Here is an 11,775-nt window from a genome sequence, read left to right as displayed (position 1 = left end):
TTTGGATTTTTCCCATAAGGTTGTCCAATTCCACCTTTTAAGTGTTCGTCCTAAAATGTCGCTTCCAGAATCAAATGTGATCCTCCAAGGACAGTGAGACTAACAGCACCTAAGACACAAAGACAGATTGGTTTTCTTCATAAGTGTTACCTAATTGTGCTTCCTTTATTCTGTATCATGAACATAAGGAAATCCATGAGCCCTTTGAGAGCTCATGAAACCATAAATTGTCAGAACTGGAGGGCACCTTTGAGGTCATCTTGACCAGTGGTTTCAAGCTCAGAAATAGAACCCTGGCATATCCAGTTAGAAAACCACAAATGAACATCTGTATTGCATTGTATTTTTATTTACTTTTGTTAAACATTTTTCAATTACATTTTAATCTGATTAGGGCTATAGTGGGGAGTTTTGTAGGCTTGTTGCCCATAAACCACAGGCTGTGAGTTCAACACCTCTGACTTAGTCCAATTCCTTCCTTTTATAAAGAAATTGAAGTAAGAGAGGGAAAATAAGATCACACAAGTGACTTCAAGTCAAAGCCAGAACTTTTTCACTCTTTTTGTCCCCTTTCCTACTCTAAGTTTATAAAAAGAAGGTAGATAGTCAAGCAAAACCCCAAAGAGCACAACAATATAAATCCATAATCCCCTTCCCTTGTCCTCAATTCTTCAGTTTCAGTTAGGCAAGTTAAAGTGGTTTTCTGAAAGGTCCAAATTACCCAAATAATTGTCTCAATTCTCCACTTTACTTGTGTAATATGATCTTTGGCAGCCTTATGAGAAGCAGAATTCCCAGGACTTGAGGGTAAAAGTGAGGCTGTACTCTTCCCGGCTTAGAACACAGTCTTGTATTAGGTCCATGCTAGGGTGTCATATTTTTAGGAGGGAGAAACATTAATAGTTTTTTGAATAAATAGATAATATTTTATAGTGCTGACTATATGCCAGACATTGACTAAGTGTTTTACAATTATGATCTCACTTGGTCTTCACAACAACCCTGGGAGTTAGGTGATGCTTATTATCCCCATTTTGCAGACGAGGAAACTGAGGTTAATTGACTTGCCCAGGGTCACACAGCTAGTAAGTGTCTGAGGCTAGATTTGAATTCAAGTCTCCGGACTTTAGGCTTAGAGCTCCATTCACTGCACCCCCAGCTACCTTCTTATATTAAGAAGCTGGAAGCACCTGGAGGAAGCCAAGCAGGATGTCAAAGGGCCTCGATGTCTTGCTACACAGGGACTGATTAAAGGAATTGGGGATATTTAGCCTGGAGAAGAGAAGACTCAGTGGGATAATCTCTGTTTTCAAGCACCTGAAGGACTGTCATATGGAAGACAGACTAGATTTATTCTGCTTGGCCCCAGAGAGGAACAATGGGGAAGGGGGGAAATTGCAGAGTTCAACTGAGGCTTGACATCAGAGGGAAAAAAAACTACTAATGATTAGAACTAAATAGAAGGGGAAATGACTGCATCCCTTTCTTAGTGGTCTTTAAGCAAAGTCTAGACGATCCCTTGTTTTCTATGTTGTTGAGAAAATCTTTGTGCATGTATAGGCTGAGCTAACTGGCCCCTGAGGTCCCTTACATCTCTTGAGATTTTATGATGTGTTGAGAACTCAACAAGTCTTACTGCCAGGACTCCATAATCCAAGTTTCATCTAAGGCGGCGTTTATGAATTTGTCCACTAGATGGTGATCTTTCCCTAACCCCAAAGCTAGTCTTTTGCTAGTTGAATACCAATTTGCCCCATCCCAATCCTTCCCTTGATTGCCTTTCAGACTTGCAGCTGAGTGGCTTCCCAATACTGCATGAAGTCCAGTGAAGACAAGCCTGTCCTCCTTGGGATTTAAGGAGTTATTCAGTTGAACTCCCTTACTTTGGGCAGAACCTTATAGCTTAGAAGGTCCAGGGAAGTTAAATGATTTTACAAAAGTCACACAAGTGGTAAACATCAACGATAGAATTTGAATCTCTGTCCCCTGACTTCAGGATGATGGCTCTCCCTTCCTATGATACCATGTTTCTTCTCTAAAGGGATCATATGCAGAAGATGCTCATGAGGGCACCAATGGGGATGCATGGATACACTCACCTCCAATTCATCTGATTGTTTTTGGTGTACACAAAAAATACTACAATCTACAGGTGGGCTGATTCAAGTGCTGAGAAAAACTTAAGGAATGACTTGAAGTACAAGCAAATTAATATTAAAATCACTTTGTCCCAATGAAAATAGGGGATCAGGATTGGACTTGTGGTTTCATTTAGTGCTGAGCACTCCCAGATGAGGAAGTTCCCTCCACAAATGCAAGTTGGTACTTGCTCTGCCATTCCTAGTCTAGGTGAAGAAATGCCAAGTATCTCCATCCCAAACCTCCCCTTGCTGCCTTTCAAACTTGTGACTGAGTGGCTTCCCAACACAACATGAAGCCTCCTCTCTGAGCATTCCTTGGAGTCTCTGCCTGAAGCTGCCTGGTGGAGGGACTGGACACTTGGAGGTTAAGTGGCTCAAGGTTACAGTAGGTGTCAGAGGTGAGACTTGAACCCTGGTCTTCCTAGTTCCAAGGTAAGTTCTCTAGCCACTAAAATATTGAAAGAAAATACATTTGGGGGGGGCGGGGCAATAGGGGTTAAGTGACTTGCCCAGGTTCACACAGCTAATACATGTCAAGTGTCTGAGGTCAAATTTGAACTCAGGTCCTCCTGAATCCAGGGCTGGTGCTTTATCCACTGTGCCACCTAGCTGCCCCAAGAAAATACATTTTTAAAAAACCCTTAAATTCATTTTCAAACCCACCCTTCCTGAAATTAACCTTTCAATATATAACAATACAACTCATTTTAAAAGTTTCTTTGTCTTGTGAGAAGTGAAACTTGTGTAACATTTATTTTAACTCACTGCTTTTCACTTCATTGTCATCTGTAACCCAGTAATATCAGCTTCCTTGCTCTTTTTCACGCTAGATCCTCCATCCCCCAACTCCATACATTGTCCCTAGCTGTCCCCCCATGTCTGGAACGTTCGGCCTCTTCATTTCCACCTCCAACCTCCCCTGGCTTCCTTCAGATCTTTGCTTCTGCAAGAAGCTTTTCCTGGTCTTCTTTAACCTTACTACCTCCCCTCTGAAATGAGCCCCAATTTATTCTGTACATTTATTACTCTTTGCCCATAGCCATTCTCGAACTGTCTCCCCTATGAGACTGTAAGTTTATTGAGTGCAGAGGGACTGCATTTTATCTTTCTTTGTATCTCCCAGTGCTTAGCACAGTGCCTGGCACATAGTAGGTGCTTAATAAATGTTTGTTGACTGACTGGCAATTCAATGAGCATCTGTAGGCCCCACGGGTTAGGACCTATAGAAGACTTAGGGTTAAAGACAAAACTGACAGTGGATAAAGCACCAGCCTTGGATTCAGGAGGACCTGAGTTCAAATCTGGTCTCAGATACTTGACACTTACTAACTGTGTGACCCTGGGCACTTACTAACTGTGTGACCCTGGGCAAGTCACTTAACCCTCATTGCACCCCCCCTCAAAAAAAGACAAAATTGAAATGGTCCTTAAGAAGCTTACATTCCAATGGGGTGATAAAACATTGACAGAATAGCGAATTTTAAAATTACAGATAGCATAAATATGAAGCAATTATTTCTAAAATGAACTTTATTATTTTATGTCTCCATTTAAAGCTTTTTTTAGAGAGATCTCTGTAGATCTCTCTGCCACTTTGTATGTAGGTCAGTTCCTCAGTAAATCAATCTATTTCCCCACAAGGGATTCATACTTATATATCTATACACTTGGCAAGCCTCAAGTTTTGGCAGCCTCAGTCAGATCTTTCTTGGTACTGTTTCTATTTTGGATGCCTTCAGTCATTTAGCTGATCTGATGAAGCAGTCGTAGATGTGACTGGATTGCCAGCCAACATTTCATCAGCTTAATGTTGTCATACCAAGACTCAGTGATACCATGTTGGCTCAGGAGCATGGTGATGTCACCATCAGCACAACAGAGCACTCAAGATTTGGCCATGTTAAATGATGAGAGGCATCAGTATCATGAGAGATTAGCAAATGTTCCCATCCAAAGCTATAAGTCTATTAATCTCTAAAGAAACAGCCAGAAGTCATATTGTGCTGGAAAAAAATCATTCTCTTCTCTTAAAGACATAGTCCATCTACTTTCAGTTGAACTTATAGGACAATGAGAGGCACATCTCAAGTGCGACCAGTTTTATTGAGAGGGAGTATGTCAAAGAACAATGGTCTGGATGGGGCAAGACGTTTGCCTTTAAAAAGTCATGAAATAAGTATCTGAAAAGGAAGGTCTGATAATTGCCACCCATTGTCCCTATAGAAAGCCACCGGAGGACCTGAGCCAGAATCCAGCCTCTGCTACATTGCCACTTCTGAAACCCAAGGCGAGTCATTTATTCCTTTCGCATCTGTTTTGTCATCTCTAAAACAAACTGGTTGGACTAGATGATGTCTAAGGTCTCTTTCAATTCCGGATTCTATAGACCTGTAATCAGTATTCTTTGTTTCAGGCTTACTTCAAAAAATCAGTTATGTGCTTGGATGATTCCTGACACAAACTAGACTCTATATAGAATCAGTAAGCTCCTTAAGGACAGGGATCACTTTTGCATTTTTGTCTTTGTACCTTCAGCACCTAGGATAGTACCTGCAAATATTTGGCATATAATAAGTGCTTGTTGAGTTGTCTAATTGAATTAATTCTTGACCCTGGACCTTGCTGATTCCAACACCACACTTATCTCTGAGCATTTCTCTCCATTCACTGTATTTGTGCCTCTGCTGTCTCTTGAGTTGAGAGTGAGTGAACTCAATAAGAAAGAGACACTGCTCTTGTGATCAGTAATGGGCTAGTGTATTGCTGGTCTTCCATAAATGGTCAGTGCATAGAAAATAACAATAAAAAATTAGTTCAGAATAAAAGATATGTCATTACATGGGGTTTTTCTCTTGTAAGACTCTTATAACCAGGTTTCTTTTAGAGACACCCCTTTGTCCAGTTAAAGACTTTACAAATCACCTCTACTGGTCTATTCTAAATGAATCAGATAGTGCCCTTCAAGACAAGGGACAAAATCAGGGCTGGCTCGACTATTTTATATGCTGAGCTTGCTTTAAGCTCTCAATCCAAGGAGTGTTTCTAGACAGAGAGAAGACACCAAAATGGAAAGAAAACTGGAAACCATCTCAGAGGCATCAAATAATCTGGCAATGGCAAAGAAAGCCAAAATCAGAAAAGAGAAAAAATTAGTCTATACTCTTAGAGGGGGTGTCAATTTATGAAATAATTACTGGTGGGGCAACTAGGTGGCGCAGTGGATAGAGCACTGGCCCTGGATTCAGGAGGACCTGAATTCAAATCCAGCCTCAGACACTTAACGCTTACTAGTTGTATGGCCCTGGGCAAGTCACTTTAACCCCAATTGCCTCACCAAAGAAAGAAAGAAAGAAAGAAAGAAAGAAAGAAAGAAAGAAAGAAAGAAAGAAAGAAAGAAAGAAAGAAAGAAAGAAAGAAAGAAAGAAAGAAAGAAAGAAAGAAAGAAAGAATTTCTGGCTTTTTTCTGATCTGGACCATGCTATCCCATTTTTCACTCTAGCCATCTTCCTGCCATCGACCTTGATGCTACAGCCTCTAAACCATCCATTCTCCAGAATTCTTACCCCAGACTTAATCTCCCTAGTACTGGAAATCCTGCCACAGGGCCAAGCAGTCCTCACTGGTGATTGAGTGAAAGTGAACTCACATAGAACCATTCCAATAAGCCAATCCCAGACAAAACCATTTAGACTACATTGTCTAGAATATATAGCTATTTACTCTAGACATTTTGTGTAGTGTAAATCTTCTCTTGCCACCATAATCTGTCTTGCCACCATGTGTGAACCCCCAACCTCTCTAGGAAGCCTAATCAAACCAATGCTACCATTCCTTCTAGAAAAGGTATATCATTGGAATTCCCTACGGCTTTTCTCACCATCCCTGTGATATCCCAGACCAAAATATCATTCCCTGGTCCCCATTCTTCTATGTTTATGGTCTTCTCTATTACAATGGATGTTCCTTAAGTAGAGGAACTATCTTGCTTCTTTTTTTCTTTTTAAATTGTTATGTTTAAAACGTTATTTATTTATTTTCATTTTTCTCAATTACCTGTAAAGATATTTTTGTTCCAAATTTTTCTCCCACCCTCCCTTCCCTCTCTGCTCCTGAATATACTGAGTACTTAATAAATGCTTTTCATTCATTTATTAATTCATCTGTAGAGGGAACCTCTAGTGTAATGATTGGAGTGATGCCACCTGCTGGAGAGTGACTGTAGGAAAGCTCCATCATGAGGAGAACGCGTCTGAGGACAAGCCACGCGGTCCTTGGCATCAGGAAGTGATGTTTGCTTGTGGGTGCTGTCTATCAAAGCTGCCAGCCAATTAGCTTGGAGCTGTTTGTGCATGGTGGGGGGGTGTTCCCAGTTTCACAGGAAGTGTTGGGCTCTTTTTTGTTCCTGACTTCGCCATGGTCGGTCGGATGATGGGGTCTCTTAGAAATAGTTAGATTTTTACCTTTCTCTCTTATCCTAATGCTCTTTAATAAATACTTAAACACTTAAATACTCTTGCTAACGCTTATAATTTATTGGCAACCACTCATTAGATTTTAGATAATATAGCTAGAATTTTAGCCCTTACACTAGTAAAGAAATGCCCTCCATTGATTCAGATTAGCCTTTGACACTGAGAGGTTAAGGGACTTGTCCAGGGTAACACAGATAAGATTTGTTAGAGGCAGAACTTGTACATATGTCTTCCTGACTCAGACGTTGGCTATGTCTTCTCTTTTCCATACTACCTTTTATAAATTGATATTTATATAGCACTCTAAAGTTTTCAAAGGTCTTTCCATACTCATGTGAGTCTCACAACCACCATGTGAAGTAGGTACTATGGAGACTATCATGATCACTCCCATTTTACAGATTAAAAAAGAAAATGAGGCTCAGGGAGGTTAAATAACTGGCCCATGGCCACACAACAACAGGAAGTTTAAGAGACATGATCTGAACCTAAGTTTTTGTGATGAGAAACTCTGTTGATGGACTTTCTTATCTTCCAGTAGGAATGTTCTTTTGAAAGAAGGGTAATAGAGGAGAGCCTCTATTTCACAGTGCTCTGCAAGGCCTTCCTCCTCCAAACTACCACCCTAAGTTCTACTGTCTGAAATCTCACCATTACAGGCTTGTTCCTTTAGCTTAACAAGGGTCGCAGTTCTTTATAAGTTGTTCTAGGGGGAGAAATCATCCACGAAAAGCAGCTTAATGTCTCTGGTGAGTCTCCCTGTGGTCCTTGACCCCTTCATAGCAAGAGAGTGGGAGATGAACAAGAGTATCCATCTCCTGATGTTCTTGTCTGTGTGGGGAGAAGAATGGACCACATGGCCTATTGGGTGTGTTAGCGATTATCTCATACATATGACAAATGCTTCTCAAAAGAAGAATTGCAACCTATTAGTGAAAGAATCCTCTAAATCACTGCTGATAACAGAAACAAACAGCCTGTAGGTTTCATCACACACCCAGAAAATTGGCAAAGATGACAGAAGATAGAAATAGCTAATGTTGGAGAGGTTGTGGAAAAACAAGCATGCTTAAAGGCATTGCAAGCGGAGTTGTGAACTGGTCCAACTATTTTGGAAATCACTTTGGACTCTGTCAAAGCAAATAACTGAAGTGCCCATAACATTTGGCCCAGAAATCCCACTGCTAGACAAATATTTCAAGGAGGTCAGTGGCAAAAAGACGCCACATATAGCAGCATTTTTTGTGCTAGCAAGGAAATGGAAAGAAAGTAGATGCCCATGGACTGTAATTGCTTTACTTCAAAATAATGAAATGAGCTACCAAAGTGATGTATCCAAAATGGAGGTCATGTCACCTTTATGCTTAATGTGCTCCAGTGGCTGTCTTTTACCTCCAGGCTATTTGGCACATTAAGCTTTCTATAACATGCATCCTTCCTACCTTGCCAGCCTTATTACGTTTTACTCTGATTTGCACCAATTTTGTGATCCGATTATGCTGTCCTGGGCAGCTAGGTGGTGCAGTGGATAGAGCACAGGCCCTGGAGTCAGGAGGATCTGAGTTCAAATCTGACCTCAGACACTTGACACTTACTAGCTGTGTGACCCTGGGCAAGTCACTTAACCCTCATTGCCCTGCAAAAACAAACAATTATGCTGTCCTACTGCCAGCCTCTTAAGCATGACACTCCATCTCCTGTGTCTATTCCCTTGCATGGCCTGTCCTTCATACCTAGAAAGCTCCCTCCCTTCTGCCTCTTAGCTTCCTTCAAGATTCAGCTCAAAGCCTACATTATGCAGGAAGCTTTTTCGGGGCTCCCAAGATGCCAATGTCTCCTCTTGTCATATTATCTTCTACCTGCTCGCTCACTCTCTCTGTCTCTGTCTCTCTCTGTGTGTCACTGTCTCTGTCTATATATATATACACATATACACGCACACACATATACATTATATATATGTATACATATTAGGTACCTGGTTATTTTTGTTGTCTTCTGATATTAGAATGTAATCACCTTGAGGGGAGGTTTTTTGCCTTTAGTTGTATCCCCAGTGCTTACACAGCAAGTAACATATGTTAAAAAGTTAATAAAAGCTTGTTGACCGATTGCCTGATTATAGTTGTGGTTCATCTTGAAGAGGACTTATGACATCATGGTGTGATGTCTTGACTTGTTCCTGAATTGGATTTAAATGAAGCAGAGTTGCACAAAGTCATCAGCCTCACTCTTACTTCTAGAGTCGTTGAAGTCCTGTGGCAAGACAAAAATCAAGTTGGCTGGCGACACCCTGGGATACAGTGAATGACCTTGGTGACTTTGATGCCTAACCAAGCTCTAAGTTCTCCACAGCACCTGCTTTAGTCATCTTCATGGCCATTGGAATAAATTGTTCTTATCCACCTATTCTGCCAGGGAAGTCTTCGCATACTTTGGGTAGACTTCCCTCTAACTCATCAACAGATTTGAGCTCTGTTGGTTACCCTCAACCTGGTTTAGCCTATCTGCTGAGATAACTTTGCTAGGGTGTGGCTGCTGTGCATGCTACAGCTTCTTGGACGCACGGGTGAGAGTGGAGTGACAGGTGGACAACAAAGATTGCTACTGACTACGGTATCGCCATGTTTAAGGAAATGATGAACAAGGTGGGAGTGGTCATATACATTTGTAAACCTGGCTACTGGGGAGGCTGAGGTTGGTAGTCTTCTTGAGTTCAGGAGTTCTGAGGGGCAGTGTCAATTTTTTTTAATGCATAAAATATATATTTATGTGTGTGTGTATAGGTACATATATACATCCTGTCCCCTTCCCAGCACACCCCTCCCCCACCTTCTTTTTTTTTTCAGGTTAAACATTTTAATTTATATTTTTCTGTTCCAATCTCTGTCTCTCCTTCCCTCCCTCTCTTCCCCCCTCCCCAAGGCGGCAAAGAATCCAATATGGGTTATACATATATGATCATGCAAAACATCATGATACTTGTTACTTAATGAAAGAATGTGAAAAATAGCATGTGTCAATCTGTTCCATCAATATCAGTTCTTTCTTTGGAGGTGGATAGTATGTTTCATCAATATTCTTTTGGGATTGTCTTGGATTAATGTACTGTTGAGAATAGTCAAGTCATTCACAGTTCTTCATTGAACAATATTGCTGTCTCTGTGTACTCTGTTCTCTTAGTTCTGCCCACTTCATAATACATCATTTCATACATGTCTTTCCAAGCTGTTTTGAAGTCATCCTGTTTGTCATTTCTTATTGAACAGTAATATTCCATTACCATCATATATCACAGTTTGTTTAGCCATTCCCCAGTTGATGGGCATTCCTCTGATTTCCAATTTTTAGCCACCACAAAAACAGATGCTATAAATATTTTCGTACAAATAGGTCTTTTTCTCTTTTGGGGGATGTCTTTGGAATATAAACCAAGTAGTGGTATTACTGGATCAAAGGGTAGGCACAATTCTATAGGAAGTGTCAATTTTGACAGCCTGATCAGGTTTGACACCAATTGAGTTTAACACCAAAATAGAGACCCTCAAGAATGGAGGGGAAGGAGCAAGGGGCACAAGGTTGACTAAAATAAGGGTGAATTGGCTCAGTTTGGAAACAGAGAAGGTTAAAGTTCCTTTGTTAATTGGTATAGGGATTCAACCTATGAATTTCCCCTATACTTCCAACCTGGGTGAGACTGAGAGACCCAGACTTACTGTAATAACATAATAAGAATAATCAGTTATGCATAATGAATTATGTATAAATAAATGTCCATAGGTAATGTTCTATATAGCATATAAATAAATTGTATTAATATATAATAAATAATAAACATAATAAAAATGAATATAGAGAAGTTTAGGAAAACTTAAATGTCCTGATGCAAAATGAAGTAAGCAGAACCAGGAAAGCAAAATTATAATGATCAAGCTTTACCTCAAAGAAGAAATATGAGAAAATTACTTCCCATACTCCTTTACAAAAGTGAGGGTTCCCTCCTTTTAATTATTTCCAATTCACTCTGTATATAGTTTGCTTTGTATATATTTGTTTGCATGTTGTCCTCCCTCCCATAAGATTGTAAGCTCCTTGAGGGTAGAGACTATCTTTTTTTTGAGCAACTGGGGTTAAGTGACTTGCCCAAGGTCACACAGCTAGTAAGTATCAAGTGTCTGAGGTCGGATTTGAACTCAGGTCCTCCTGAATCCAGGGCCGGTGTTTTATCCACTGTGCCACCTAGCTGCCCTGAGACTGTCTTTTGACCCTTTTTATATCCCCAGACCTTAGCACATTGTCTGGCACATAGTAGGCACTTAATAACTATTTATTGGTTGATTTATTGAACAGAATATAAAATACCAGGCTTTTAAAAATGTTCAAGTTTTACTGATTTATTTTTCTTCCTCTTTTTAAAATTCTTTATCATAAGAGATGGCTCTCTAGGAGAGGACAAGTGAGGGATAAAAAGGGAAATGTAGATGATGTAAAAACAAAAGGTATCAATAAAATCTATTATTTCAAAAGAAATTATTTAGTCAAGTCATCTTTATGAAAAAGTTGATGTCTAACAGATAAACTGATTTGCTTAAGGTCACGTAAATGATAAGTAGCAGTTAGGATTCGGACTGAAATCCTCTGATTCCAAATTCTGGGTTCTTCCTACTGCTCTGTGCTGCCCAATTTTGACATGATTGAGAATTGAAATCTGTAATTGCTTCCCTACTCCTCAGATGCATCGTCAAGGCCGATGTTGCCAATAGTTATTATACCTTAACTGTGTAATTTACATACATTATCTCATCTGAGTCTCACGGTATCCCCATCAGGTAGGCAGGAATGACTATCCTCATTTCTCTGATGAGGAAACAGGCTTAGAGAAATCAAATCATTTACCAAGATCACCCAGCTGATATATAGTAAGTGGCAGAGTCAGGCCTGGATTAAAACCTGGCCTCCTGACTGCTGGGTCAGTATTGTGTTAGAACAGCTCAGGAAATGATGCTCAGACATTTTCCCAGGTGAGTGGTCCTGGGAACATGTCCCAGTATCCTGAACCCCATATTTTAGGAGAGGGACAATAAGTTCTATTTGTAAGAGCTGCTTCCCCCCCCCAAAGAAAATAAAATAAAAAGAGCTTCTTCCCCAAATGAATTGATGCA

The sequence above is a fragment of the Dromiciops gliroides genome, chromosome 6 (genome assembly GCF_019393635.1).
Source record: "Dromiciops gliroides isolate mDroGli1 chromosome 6, mDroGli1.pri, whole genome shotgun sequence".
NCBI lineage: Eukaryota > Metazoa > Chordata > Mammalia > Microbiotheria > Microbiotheriidae > Dromiciops > Dromiciops gliroides.
Note: the sequence above shows the minus strand (reverse complement) of the source record.